This window comes from Gorilla gorilla, chromosome 12 (assembly GCF_029281585.2).
Source record: "Gorilla gorilla gorilla isolate KB3781 chromosome 12, NHGRI_mGorGor1-v2.1_pri, whole genome shotgun sequence".
Taxonomy (NCBI): Eukaryota; Metazoa; Chordata; class Mammalia; order Primates; family Hominidae; genus Gorilla; species Gorilla gorilla.
The window spans coordinates 38,270,369-38,285,142 of NC_073236.2; the positions used below are offsets into that span (position 1 = coordinate 38,270,369).

Below are 14,774 nucleotides of genomic sequence, written 5' to 3' on the forward strand. Positions count from 1 at the left end.
AATATTGAGGGAGCTGGCTGTTTGAGTATTTCACTTCTAGCCCCATTACTAATCATGGTTTAAAGGTTCTGTCCCTCATGCGGAAGACGTTTACTGAGCCCTTTTTTGGGGCCCTGTGGTTGAGATGAGACATTGGGTTTCCCTTTGAGGATTTGAATCGATGCACGTGCACGACAGAAAAGAAGTAAGTAAATGTGAAGCTTGAATGTGATGCAGCATATTATGCAGGATTTAAGGATCAAGGCTCTGGGAATCAGACCACGTGGATTCAGAGCCTTAGTCACTGCATATGACTGTGACCTTGTCACACTCTCATCTCTCTGTGTCCCAGTCTTCTCATCTACAGAATGTGGTACTAGGCCGGGCGTGGTGGCTCATGCCTGTAATCTCAACATTTTGAGAGGCGGAGGTAGGTGGATCACCTGAGGTCGGGAGTTCGAGACCAGCATGACCAACATGGAGAAACCCTGTCTCTAATAAAACTACAAAAAAAATTAGCCGGGAGTGGGGGCATGTGCCTGTAATCCCAGCTGCTCGGGAGACTGAGGCAGGAGAATTGCTTGAACCCAGGAGGCGGAGGTTGCGGTGAGTCGAGATCTCGCCACTGCACTCCAGCCTGGGCAACAAGAGTGAAACTCCTTCAAAAAACAAAACAAAAAAAAAGTGTGGTACTAAAGAATATTGTAGAGGATGCATTTAAAATACAAAGCACAGTCATCCCGCAGTAGTAAACATTGCAACAAACACACACTATTGTCACTGTTATTACTTCATTCCCAAGATACTGTTCAAAACTTTAAAAGATGGAGTTTGTTCTAGAGGCTTACACATTGACAACTAAGGTAACTGAGGTTTTTTGGGTTTTTTTTTTTTTTGGAGTTTTTCAAAATAGTTCCTCTTTTTTTCTTATAAATGAACGTCTAGGAAAATATTAGTATTTAGTCTTTTTTTTTTTTTTTTGAGACGGAATCTCGCTCTGTCGCCCAGGTTGGAGTGCAGTGGTGCCATCCCAGCTCACTGCAACCTCTGCCTCCTGGGTTCAGGTGATTCTCCTGTCTCAGTCTCTCAAGTAGCTGGAATTACAGGTGCATGCCACCACCCCCGGCTAATTTTTGTATTTTTAGTAGAGACGGGGTTTCACCATGTTAGCCAGGCTGGTCTCAAACTCCTGACCTCAAGTTATCCACCTGCCTCAGCCTCCCAAAGTGCTAGGATTACACGTGTGAGCCAAATATTTAGTCTTTGTAGCAGGAGGATTGTTTCTAAAATAGCAGTTCGCAAAGAGTGATCTCCAAAAAGTGGATCTTTAGGAGTCTCCAAGATCCTTTTAGAGGATCTGCAATGACAAAACTGTTTTCATAGTTGAACTGGGACATTACTTGTCCTCTTTACAATGTAGACATTTGCTCTGATTGTGCAAAAGTAAGCACAAATCCCAGCAGTGGGACAACACCAAATCAGTAGTAACTGCATCCTTCACCACCATGCACTTGCAGTAAAAACAAACACAAAGTGTCACTGAAAAATGTCCCCCGTGAAGCAGTCATGTCCCTCATGACAGGGTGGGAAATGCACAGAAACAATCGTGCTGCATCCCAAGGATGATGGTTGCTGAAGGCTGTGCCCTTGTGCAATGGCCTGCAATGCACAAGCTGCAGCTCTTTTTTATGGAACGCCAGTTTTACTTGAAAGCAGAACTGACAGACAAACTGCAGTTACTCAGATTTGGGCATTTGGCAGACATTTCCTCCAAAATGAATGACATGAGCCTGTCACTTCAAGAAAAACAAATGATAGTGTTTGTTGTCTGTGATAACATTCAAGCTTTCAAGTGAAAAATCAGACTTTTGCAAAACCTGTATCCATCACTGTAAGTTTGACAGCTTCCCAATATTTAAAGATTTTTCTGATGAGATCAGAAGTAGTACTGACAACTAGTTGTAAAAAAATATTGTATAGTGATCAACCAGTTGTAGTGTAATAAGAAATATGTATTTGGCCTTTGACCCTGGTTCCTGACTGATACAGTTTGGCTGTGTCCCCACCTAAATCTCAATTGTAGTTTCTGTCATCCCCACGTATCATGGGAGGGACCCTGTGGGAGGTAATTGGATCCTGGGGGCAGTTACCCCCATGCTGCTGTTCTCCTGATAGTTCTCATAAGATCTGATAGTTTTATAAAGGGCTTCCCCCTTCACTCAGCACTCATTCTCTCTACTGCCGCCCTGTGAAGAGGTGCCTTCCACAATGATTGTAAGTTTCCTGAGGCCTCCCCAGCCATGCAGAACTGTGAGTCAATTAAACCTCTTTTCTTTATGAATTACCCAGTCTTGGGCATTTTTTCATAGCAGTGTGAGAATGGACTAATACACTGACATAAAGCACTTAAATCCCTTGGAGTTTCCTGGGTGATAGGAGTATCTTTTGTTCTAATGAAGCAACTCTTGCTGGGCCCCTAAATATTTTCAGATGGGGACTGGTCACTTGAAAAACCAGGCCTCGTATGGAAGCCTGCAATTTTCAGCCCTATACCCAGTCCTCTGGAGAGATGAGAGGGGCTGGAGATTAAGTTAATAATGGATCATGTCTGCATGATAAAGCCTCCATGGAAACCTCTAGACCACAGAGTTCAGAGAGTTTCCAGGTTGGTGAACACATTCAGGTGCTGGGAGAGTGGAGTGCCCAGTGAGAGCAGGGAAGCTCTGCACCCTTTCCACTTACCTTGCCCCATGCATCTCTGCCATCTGACTGTTCCTGAGTTGTATCCTTTATAACAGGACATAAACTGGACATAGTAGGACATAAACTGTCTTCCCAAATTCTGTGAGCTATTCTATCAGATCACCAAACAGGAAGGAGGGAGTCATGGAACCCCTGATTTATAGCCAAGCCGGAAAGAAGTGGGATAATCTGGGGACCCAATTCTTGCAACTGGCATCTGAAGTGAGGGAAGTCTTGTGAGACTGAGCCCTGAACCTGTGGAGTCTGACTGTAACTCCAGGTAGTTAGTGTCAGGATTAAGTTGAATTGTAGGACAGCCAACTGGTGTGTGGAGAATCAGATAAATGGTTGTTGGTGTTGGAAAACATGCCAAAGTGATGAGTTTTAATGTCACCAAATATAAAATATTTATTGATAGGGTTTTGGATTCCACATTGTACTAACCTTTAGACGGCTACCACTTGTTGGGTTTAGGTGTGGAAACTCAAAATACCCCCAAATTATCTGAAAAGATTTAAATATTTCTTCCTTTTTCTACTTATCTGTGTGAGGAAGGAGTTTCTTCATATTCTTTGACCAATATATTGCAACAGATTGAGTGCGAAGAGAAGTATATGATTCCAGCTGTCTTCTATTAAGCCAGATATTAAAGAGATTTGCAAAAGGGTAAGCAATGCCATATTTTTGTTTTGAAAAACATAGCTATTTTTCCTTAAAGTATGCTATTTAAGGTAACATATAATGGGAATATTCATTTTCTAAAATGGATTACTAAAGGTTTTTAATTTCTCATGTTATAAGTATAGATGGATATCATCCAGATTAACAAAAGCTCTTTGGGTTCCTTGATAATTTTTAAGAGTGTAAATGGGTTCTCAGGACAAAATGATTGAGAACTTCTGTTCTCAAAGAAACCCAAATTCTTAATAGTAAAAGGAAAATATACCAGGTTCTTTAACAACCCGCTACTTCCACCCCACCCACTACGAAGTGAATATTTCTGTTTTGAACCAAACCAAGGCCCTTCCTGAAAGTGGAATAATAGAACAGATGCATCTAGAAAAACCAATATATCTCTTACAGGGATGGGGTCATGTGGAGAACCATCTCCTACACAGGTAGGGATTTGCCAGTTCCCCTCAGCATCCTAAGACAATTTGATAAATTTCTCCCCTATTCTTCATTTTGGGTTCAACCTGTATGAACTCAGGGTCCTTTAGTGCTAGGTGCTAGAATCTGACTTTGTTTTCCCTCCGGCCTCTTCCCCAGCTCCTAGCTGTGCTACAGAGAAACTCCTGCAGTTTCCATGTCAGCCAGAGGAGGGGACAATTCCTAGAATCCTGGCCCTCCTAGTCCTGAACTCTCCTCTCAGTATACACAGTGGCTACCAGTCACTCAGGCTTTCTTGGGGTTCCTTTAAGAAGTGGGTTTGGAAATGACTTCTTGGCCACTCTTGGCAGTAAATGTAATAGAAAATCGCAGAGAGTACATATCTCGGTTCCTTTCTCTGAGCACACTGAAAATTTCCATTTGGCTCACTTGGTGGGTATATGAGAAGCTTACCAGAGTTGAAATGAGACTCTGTCCAGGGTAAAGTTGTGGAACTGTAGTGACTGCAGCCGGGCATCTCTGTGTTGTACCATAACTGAGAAATGTTCAGCCAGAGGGCCCCTTTTCAGTAGACGTAGACTTGGAGGCAGGGATTACAAACCTACACAAGTTGATTTCCCTTTCCTATTTATAGATGGCAATGCAGTTCAAAGACTTTTTGTTTTTAAGTAGGAGATGGCTGAATGAAACAAGCTGGATTCCATACTCTAGCCCTTGGAAACCTTTGGTGTGTTTATTACAGTCTTAATGGAGAGCTGTTTTGCCTTGTTAAGAACTTCTAAATTATCCAAAACATGATAGGGCTGCACATTTGAAAAAATTCAACAAGAGGAATTATTTCATATTTTAAGCCCAAGATACATCTTCAATACCTACATTTAATTTTTATTTTCACTAGAGATGATGTTTTGCTATGCTGCCTGGGCTGACCTTGAACTCCTGGCCTCCAACCATCCTCCTGCCTCGGCCTCCCAAAGTGCTGAGATTACAGGAGTGAGCCACCATGCCCTGCCAAGACCTACATTTTGAATTCCTGAAAATATATTTTAACACTTACCAAAATGGGAAAATTTTAAAAAGTGCTGAATTTTTGAGGTGAGATCACAGACACCTCCCACTGTCAAGTTAGACTACATTCCCGGTGGAATTGGCTAAGGATACAAAATTATGCTGTAAGTAAGGTGACCCCACAGAGTTTGTTTGGGCCACATGACTGGGTTCTGGCCAATGAGATGTGCATAGATGTGATCTAAGCCACCCCTAGGGCTCACCCTTAAGAACATACTATGATCCTGAAGTTTTCTTCCTCTGATTTGTGCCATGTGTTCTAGAAGGTGGACGCACAAGATGAAAGCAGCTGTGATCCCTACATCACCATCTGGAGGAAAGTTGCATTATCCTCATGGAATGTGATGAGCAAGTAGTTGATACCTATTGTTTTAAGCCAAGGATAATTCAGGACATATGATTTACACAGCACAGCCTGCCCTAATACAGGATACCAGTTCAGTGATGAAAACACTGGACAGAAAGTCAGGAGGCTTGTGTTCTATGTGTTGAACTGTAAGAATTTGTTGGTTTTTAACAGTTTTTGATGTTCAAGTGGCAGCTTCACATGATTCACCCCAGTAATTCATGTGACCCCTGGCCAGCTTGGTATGTGACGTTGAATTAATCCGTTACTCCCATCTGGATCTCATTTTTCTCATCTATAAAAATCAGATCTAATAAACATCTATAGAACACTCCACCCAGTAACAGTAGGATATACATTCTTCTCAAGGACACATAGAACATTTATCCTCATATATATGCTATAGGCTAATCTGTAAAATAAGCCCCAGTACATTTTTAAAAATTAAAATAATACAAAGTATGTTCTTTAACCACAACAGAATTAAACTTGTTAATAATTTGACAACAGCAGGAAATCTAGGAAATTTACAAATAATGTGGAAATCAAATAACATACTTAAATAACCGATGGGTCAAATAAATCACAAGTAAAATTAGACATACTAGTTCGTTTTCATGCTGCTGATAGAGACATACCCGAGACTGGACAATTTACAAAAGAAAGAGGTTTAGTGGACTTACAGTTCCACATGGCTGGGGAGGCCTCACAATCAAGGTGGAAGGCAAGGAGCAAGTCACGTCATCAATGGATGGCAGCAGGCAAAGAGAGAAAATTATGCAGGGGAACTCCTCTTTATAAAAGCATCAGATAGTCAGGAGGTGGCTCCAGTGGCTGTGGTGGCAGCATGAGTGCCAGAAGGTGGTGGCTGCAGTGGGGCAGGTGGTTGCACAGTGGCGGGCACAGGTGTAATGGATAGGTAACAGAGAAGACCTCATCCCTTCCTAGTCAGAGCATCAGCATGACCAAGTGCTTCCTGCCCCCCACCAGCAGCCCCAGTGAACACCACAGGCTGGAGCATGGCAGTGGGCTTACCCAGACCCTCAGCTCTGAAGAGATCAGCCCTACTAAATTTCCTGGATTGTACCACACTGGTGAGCCCTCACCTCCCCATGACATCCTCCACAAGCCTCCTGATATAGTGTCTGATGATGAGAAAGACCATGGGAAGAAAAAAGGAAATTTTAAGAAAAAGGAAAAGAGGACCGAAGGCTATGCAGCCTTTCAGGAAGATAGCTCTGGAGATGAGGCAGAAAGTCCTTCTAAAATGAGGAGGCCCAAGGGAATCCATGTGTTCAAGAATCCCAGCTTTTCTAAAAAGAAGAAGAAGGATTTTAAAATAAAAGAAACCCAAAGAAGAAAAGCATAAAGAAGAAAAGCACAAAGAAGAAAAAAAGAGAAGAAGTAAAAACAAAAAAAAGTCAAAAGACTTGACAGAAGCTGATGTTGTTAAAACAGTGGAAGGAAAAGAAGTAAAAGAAAAAGCCATTTCAGGAGCCAGAGGTGCCTGAGATTGATGTTCCAAGTCTCAAACCCATTTTTGGAATTCCTTTGGCTGGTGCAGTAGAGAGAACCATGATATATGATGGCATTTGGCTGCCGGCCATTTTCCGTGAATTACGTAGAGAAGTATGGCATGAAGTGTGAAGGCATCTACAGAGTGTCAGGAATTAAATCAAAGGTGAATGAGCTAAAAGCAGCCTATGACCAGGAGGAGTCTACAAACTTGGAAGAATATGAGCCTAACACTGTAGCCAGTTTGCGGAAGCAGTATGTGCGAGATCTTCCGGAGAATTTGCTTACCAAAGAGCTTATGCCTAGATTTGAAGAGGCTTATGGGAGGACCACAGAGACTGAGAAAGTGCAGGAATTCCAGCGTTTACTCAAAGAACTGCCAGAAGGTAACTATCTTCTGATTTCTTGGTTCATTGTGCACATGGACCATGTCATCACAAAGGAACTGGAAGCAAAAATGAATATACAGAACATTTATATAGTGCTCAGCCCAACTGTGCAGATCAGCAATCTAGTCCTGTATGTGTTCTTCACACATGTGCAAGAACTCTTTGGAAATGTGGTTCTAAAGCAAGTGACGAAACCTCGGCGATGGTCTAACGTGGCCACGATGCCCACGCTGCCAGAGACCCAGGCAGGCTTCAAGGAGGAGATCAGGAGACGGGAGTTGCTTTTGAATTGTTTACATCAAGATCTGCAGGGTGGGATAAAGGATTTGTCTGAAGAAGAAAGATTATGGGAAGTACAAATAATTTTGACAGCTCTCAAAAGAAAACTGAGAGAAGCTAAAAGACAGGGGTGTGAAACCAAGATTGCACAAGAGATAGCCAGTCTTTCAAAAGAGGCTGTTTCCAAAAAAAAAGATGAATGAAAATGAAGAAGTTATAAATATTCTCCTTGTTCAGGAGAAAGAGATCCTGACTAAACAGGAGGAGCTCCTGGGCATGGAGCAGTTTCTGCGCCGGCAGATTGCCTCAGAAAAAGAAGAGATTGAATGCCTCAGAGCCGAGGTTGCGGAAATTCAGAGTCACCAGCAGCAGGGCCTAAGCGAGACTGAGGAGTACTCCTCCGAGAGCGAGAGTGAGGATGAGGAGGAGCTGCAGATCATTCTGGAAGATTTACAGAGACAGAATGAAGAGCTGGAAATAAAGAACAACCATTTGAATCAAGCAATTCACGAGGAGAGTGAGGCCATCATCGAGCTGCGCATGCAGCCCTGGCTGCTCCAGATGCAGCCAGACAGGGCCAAGCAGCAGGCACAGGAGGACGAGGAGCCCGAGTGGTGCGGGGGTGCCATCCAGCCGCCCAAGAATGGCAACCTCGAGCCAGTAGCAGCTAAATAGCCACCAAAGGCAGGCAAGAAGCCGGCAAAGCCATTGCCCAGCAGGCACAGGAAGGAGACGTCCATCTGAGCAGCCTCCGTGGCCGTCCGGAGTCCGTGAGACTGAAAGGACTCGTGCATCTTACTGTAACCTGGGGGCCAGGCTGGCTCTCTCGCTGTACATTCTGTAAAGGTGTCTTCTCTTCTCAGACTCTTCCTCAGTCACACGTCTGACTCCTTCGCATCAGGCTTAGGTTCTATGGGAGGACGAAGCAGGGGATGCATTGTGGGCTTTAGGGACAGGTGAGTTTTCCAGGTAGTGTCAGCATATTTGAAGATTTTAATTTTCTTCCTTAACTTGAAATAACTATTTTAACCCTTGAGTGGCTTCTTTTTAAACCACAAATCGTCTTTCTTTGCTTTTTTATCACAGCAGAATCAGGATCATTCAAGTGGGGAACCACACCAGGTCAATGCTGTGCCCTCCGTGATCTCTGGTACCTTCACTCTTGCTTGTGCCTTCAACACCTCAGTGCAGATCCCTATGGGGGAGCTACCTCAGGTTCTCTGACTGGTCAGAGCAGTGCATGGTGGATGTTCCCTGGTCCACCCTCCTAACTCTCTCCTTCTACAGTTCTAAACCACAGTCCATAAGCCAGAGTCACAAGGACGGCCTATCTGGCCGCAGACGGGCTGCCTGCGGAGCCAGCCCATCCACCCCGGGCAGCGCAGGCCAGCCGAGAGGCCGCCCGTTCCCGCCGGTTTCTTACTGCGGGGACCAGCAAAGGCCTTCTCACTGGGTTGATCAAAGGTAGTCTCCTTGGCCTGGTGCATCCACAGAGGATGTTGCTCAAACCAGAAATCTTTTAAATGACTGACCTTTCTTAAAAACAGAATGACTCTGATTGCTTGCTTGGGCTAGAATGTACACGTCTTCTTGCCTGAATAAGCCATATATATGCTCTTAAACAAAAGTTTGATACTATCCATATCGTCTCAGTGAACCTACTAGCGGACTCCCAATTGACAAGATCGAGCAATAAAAAAAATTCCTTTCCTTTGAATGATAGTTGTGATTCACCCCGTCCCATTTTCTTGTTTCTGGTCCATCTGATGAAATGGATGCTCTGATGCTCTGAAGCTTCTGGGAGGCCGGGCTCTGGAGGCAACGTGCTGCAGGCGCACTCTGTCAGAGTGAACAGCACCCGCGAGACAGGCCAGGCTCCTGGCTCAGAAGACAAACCCCACACCCACTCAAGGAAATGAAAACAAACCCCACACGAGGGCACTCTCCTCCTCCTCCTAGGTAGTATTTATTTTCAGCACCTCTTTGATGCAGTTTTTAATCCTCTACCTATTGCACTGTTGTGACTCGTTGGCCATTATTTGATTTTTGTACGAAAAAAAGCTTTGTTATAGAAATCAGCATACTGTTTTTTAAATCTGGAGAGAAGATATTCTGGTGACTGAAAGTATGGTCAGGTGTCTGATATAAATGTGCAAATACCTTCTTGCTGTCCTGTCGGTCTCAGTACATTCACTTTATACCTGCTGGCAATATTGAAGGTTCCTTTTTTGTTTGTGTAAACTCTAATTTCTATCAAGGTGTCATGGATTTTTAAAATTAGTATTTCATTACGAATGTCTCAGCATTGCTTAACTCATTTTTGCCAGAACCATTATTGATCAAGCAAATAAATTCAGCCATTTGGGAAAAAGAAAAAAAAACCCATCAGATCTCATGAGATTTATTCACTATCACGAGAACAGCACGGGAAAGACTTGCCCCCATGATTCAATTAACTCCCACTGGGTCCCTCCCACAACAAGTGGGAATTTAAGATGAGATTTGAGTGGGGACACAGCCAAGCCATATCATTAGAAAATACTTTCAGATGAATGAAAATGAAAGTACCACATACCAAAACTTATTGGGATGCACTGAAAGCAATGTTAAGAAGTTTATAGCTGTCAATGTCAACTTTTAAAAAGAAAAAAATCTGAAATCCAACCTAATCTTTCACCTTAAAAAACTATAAAAAGAATAGCAAATTAAACTCAAAGCAAGATGAAGAAATAATAAAGAGTAGAAACAAATGAAGGAGAAAATAGGAAAACAATAGAGAAAATTAACTAATGAAAAGTTGGTTTTTTGAAAAGATCAACAAAATTGATACGCCTTTTCCTAGACTGACCAAGAAAAAGAGGAATCAAATTGCTAAAATCAAGATTGAAAAAAGGAGCATTATTACAAACCTTACAGAAACAAAAAAGGTCATATATCAATTGTGTGCCAACAAATTAGAGGACCTAATGGAATATACAAATTCCTAGCGAAACAAACAGGTAAATTAACTCAAGATGAAATAAAAAATTTGGATCAAACCTTAAGAAGTAAGAGATTGAATTAGTAACTTAAAATTTTCCTACAGAGTAAAGACACAGCCTGCTTAACTTCACTGTTAAATTCTACCAAACATTTAAAAAAGAATTGATACCAGCACCCACAAACGCTTCTAAAAAACAGAAGAGGATGGAATACAGGATGTATTCATCCATTTTCATGCTGCTGATAAAGACACACCTGAGACTGGGCAATATACAAAAGAAAGAGCCTTAATGGACTCACAGTTTCATGTGGCTGAGGAGGCTTCATAATCACCTCGGAAGACAAAAGGCACATCTCATATGGCGGCAGACAAGAGAAGAGAATGAGAGCCAAGCAAAAGGGGTTTCCCCTTATAAAACCATCAGATCTCATTAGCCTTATTCACTACCACTAGAACAGTGAGGGGGAAACTGCCCCTATGATTCAGTTATCTCCCACTGGGTCCCTCCCACAACATGAGGGAATTATGTAAGCTACAATTCAAGATGAGATTTGGGTGAGGACACAGCCAAACCATATCACATCCCAACCCATTCTCTGAGGTCAGTATTACCCTGATACCAAAACCAGACTTATACATCACAAGAAAACAAGAAATCAATACTTCTTATGACTATAGACACAAAAACTCTCAACAGAATACAAGCAAACTGAATCCAGCAACATATTAAAGAATTATGTACTATAGCCAAGTGGATTGTATCCAGGAATTAAAGGTTGTGTTAATATATATCAGTAGGACAAAGGACAAAATCATATGACTAAATAGAATCAGAAAAAGCAGTTGACAAAATTTAACTCCCTTCATGATAAATACATGCAACAAACTAGGAATAAAAGGCAACTTCCTCAACCTGATAAACATGATCTACAAAAACCCACAAATAACATCAATGAGAAAAGACTAAAAACTTTCTCTCTGAGATCAGGAACAAGACAAGGATGTCTGTTTTCATCACGTCTATTCAACATTCTGCTTTCATCAGTTTTTTTCAACATTTTATTGGGGCTCTAGCTATGACAGTTAGGCAAGAAAAAGAAAGCATCCGTATTGGAAAAGAAGAAGTTAAACTATCTCTATTTGCAGATGGCATAATCTTGCATGTAGAAAATCCCAAAGTCTCCACCAGAAAACTATTAGAACCAATACATGAGTTCAGGAAAATTGTAGGCTATAAGATCAAGATGTAAAACAATTGTATTTTTATAGACCGGCAAAGAACGACCTGAAAATGAAATTAGGAAAATGATTATATTGAAAATAGCATATAAGGGAATAAAATTATTAGGGATAAATTTAACAAAAGAGGTTCAAAACATATACTCTAGAAATAGTTTTGAAAGAAATTAAAGAATACCTAAATAAATGTAAATGCATCCCATGTTCATATATCAGAGGACTTAATACTGTTAAGATATACTCTCCATATTGATCTACAACTTTATTGCAATCCTCATCAAAATTCCAGCTGGCTTCTTGGTAGAAATAGCCAATCTGAAGCTAAAATTCACATGAAAATGTAAGACACTCAGAGTGGCCAAAACAATCTTCAAAAGGAAGATCAAAGTCTGAGGAATCACGCTTCCTGATCTTAAAATATACTACAAAGCCACAGTAACCAAGACAGCGTGGTAACAGCATAAGAACAGATATATAAATCAGTGGAATAGAATTGAGAGTCCAGAAATAAGCCCTCACATTTATGGCCAATTGGTTTCCAACAGGAGTGCTAAGACAATAAAATAAAAAAGGAATAGCCTTTTCAATAGATGGTACTGAGACAACTGGATATCCACATGCAAAAGAATGAATTTAGATGCCTCTCTCACACTTACACAAAAATTAACTCAAAATGGACCATAGACCTAACAAGAGCTAAAACTAAAAATCTAGTAAAAACACAGGCATAAATCTTATAACCTTGGGTGAGACAGTATCTTCTTAGATATGCCACCAAAAGCACAAGCAACAAAAGAAAAAATAGATAAATTTTAAAAAATTTGTCCTTCAAAGGATACTATCAGGAAAATGAAGAGAAAATCCACAGAATTTTTTTTTGCAAATCATATATATGTGTATTAGTCCATTTTGCATTGGTGTAAAGGAATACCTGAGACTGGATGATTTATAAAGAAAAGAGGTTTATTTTGGCTCATGGTTCTGCAGGCTGTTCAAGCGTGGGGCTGGCAAGCATGGTGCTAGCATCTGCTTCTGGTCAGAACCCCAGGAAGCTTTTATTCATGGTAGAAGGTGATGGGGGAGCAGGTATGTCACACGGTGAGAAAAGGAGCAAGAGAGAGAGCGGGGAGATCCCTAATTCTTTTTAACCAGATCACACATGAACTCATAGAGTGGAAACTCACTCATTACCATGAGGGGGGCACCAAGCCATTCATGAGGGATCCACCCCCATGACACAAACATCTCACACTACGCCCCTCCTCCCACATTGGGGATCACATTTGAACATGAGTTTTGGAGGGGACAAACATCCAAACTATAGCAATATGGTAAAGGACTAACATCTAGAATATCTACAGAATTCTTACAGTGTAATAATAAAAAGACAAATAGCCCAATTTAAATATGGGTAAAGGGTCTGCATAGACATTTTCCAAAGAAGATATACACATGGCTGATAAGCACATGTAAAGCTGCTGAACATCATTCATCAGTAGGGAAATGCAAATGAAAATCACAATGAAATACCACTCCACCCCAGCTTGGATGGCTATAATGACAAAAGACAATAACAAGTGTTGGTGAGTTGTGGAAAATTGAGCCCTTACACATTGCTGGTGAGAATGTAAAATGGTGCAGTTGCTTTGGAAAACTTTTTGGCAGGCTGGGCATGGTGGCTCACGCCTGGAATCCCAGCACTTTGGAAGGCCAAGGCAGACAGATCACCTGAGATCAGGAGTTCGAGACCAGACTGACCAACATGGTGAAACCCTGTCTCTACTAAAAGTACAAAAATTAGCCTGGTGTGGTGGCACGCTCCTGTAATTCCAGCTACCCGGGAGGCTGAGAAGGGAGAATCACTTGAACCAGGGAGGTGGCGGTTGCAGTGAGCCAAGATCATGCCACTGCCCTCCAGCCTGGGCGACAGAGCAAGACTCCATTTCAAAAAAAAAAAAAATACTTTTTGGCGGTTTTTAAAAACGTTAAATGTAGAGTTACCATATAACCCAGCAATTTCACTCTTAGGTATATACCCAAGAGAAATGAAAACATATGTCTATGCAAAAACTTGTACATTAATGTTCAAGACATTGTTATTTGTAATAGCCAGAGTAGAAAAATCACACATTTCCATCAAGTGGTGAATGAACTTTTATTTTATTTTTGTTTTTTTGAGACAGGGTTTCACTCCTGTCACTCAAGCTGGAATGCATGGTGCGATCTTGGCTAACTGCGGCCTCTGCCTCCCAGGTTCAAGCAATTCTCCTGCCTCAGCCTCCCGAGTATCTGGGACTACAGGTGTGCACCACCGTGCCTGGCTAATTTTTGTATTTTGTGTAGAGACAGGGTTTCACCATGTTGGCCAGGCTAGTCTTGAACTCCTGGGCTCAAGTGATCTGCCCACCTTGGCCTCACAAAGTGCTGGGATTACAGGCATGAGCCACCATGCCTAGCCCAGTGGTGAATGAATTTTTAAAATGTGGTACATTCATGTACTGGAACATTATTTGTCAAGAAGAGGAGATGAAGTACTGACTCATGCTGCAACATGGAGAACTTGAAAACATTATGCTAAGTCAAAGAAGGTAGTCACAGAGGACCACAGATTCTGTGACTCCACTTACATGAAATGTGCAAAAAAGGCAAATCTATAAACAGATCATAGGTTAGTGGTGATTGGGGGCTGGAAATTGAGAATGACTACTCATAGGTACAGGGTTTCTTCGGGGGGTGATGAAAATTCTGAAATGAGACTGTGATTGTTGCACAACTTTGCGAACATCCTAGAAACCTTGGAACTACACACTTTAAATGGGTGAGTTTTGTGATAGGTGAAATTATATTTCAATAAAGGTGTTATCTAAAAATGTGGATGTGGGCCAGATGTGGTGGCTCACGCCGTAATCCCAGCACTTTGGGAGGCCAAGGTGGGCGGATCACAAGGTCAGGCGTTCAAGACCAGCCTGGCCAACACAGTGAAACCCTGAACCTACTAAAAAAAAAAATACCAAACTTAGCCAGGCATGGTGGCGTGTGCCTGTAATACCAGCTACTCGGGAGGCTGAGGGAGGAGAATTGCTTGAACCCGGGAGGTGGAGATTGCAGTGAGCTGAGATAATGC

At 41.9% G+C, this 14,774-nt stretch overlaps 1 pseudogene; it reads left to right on the top strand.

Moving 5' to 3' along the window:
- The first annotated feature begins 5,175 nt into the window (after positions 1-5,175).
- LOC101124667 (ralA-binding protein 1-like) lies at positions 5,176-13,156 on the top strand (annotated as a pseudogene).
- Positions 13,157-14,774: the final 1,618 nt, after the last annotated feature.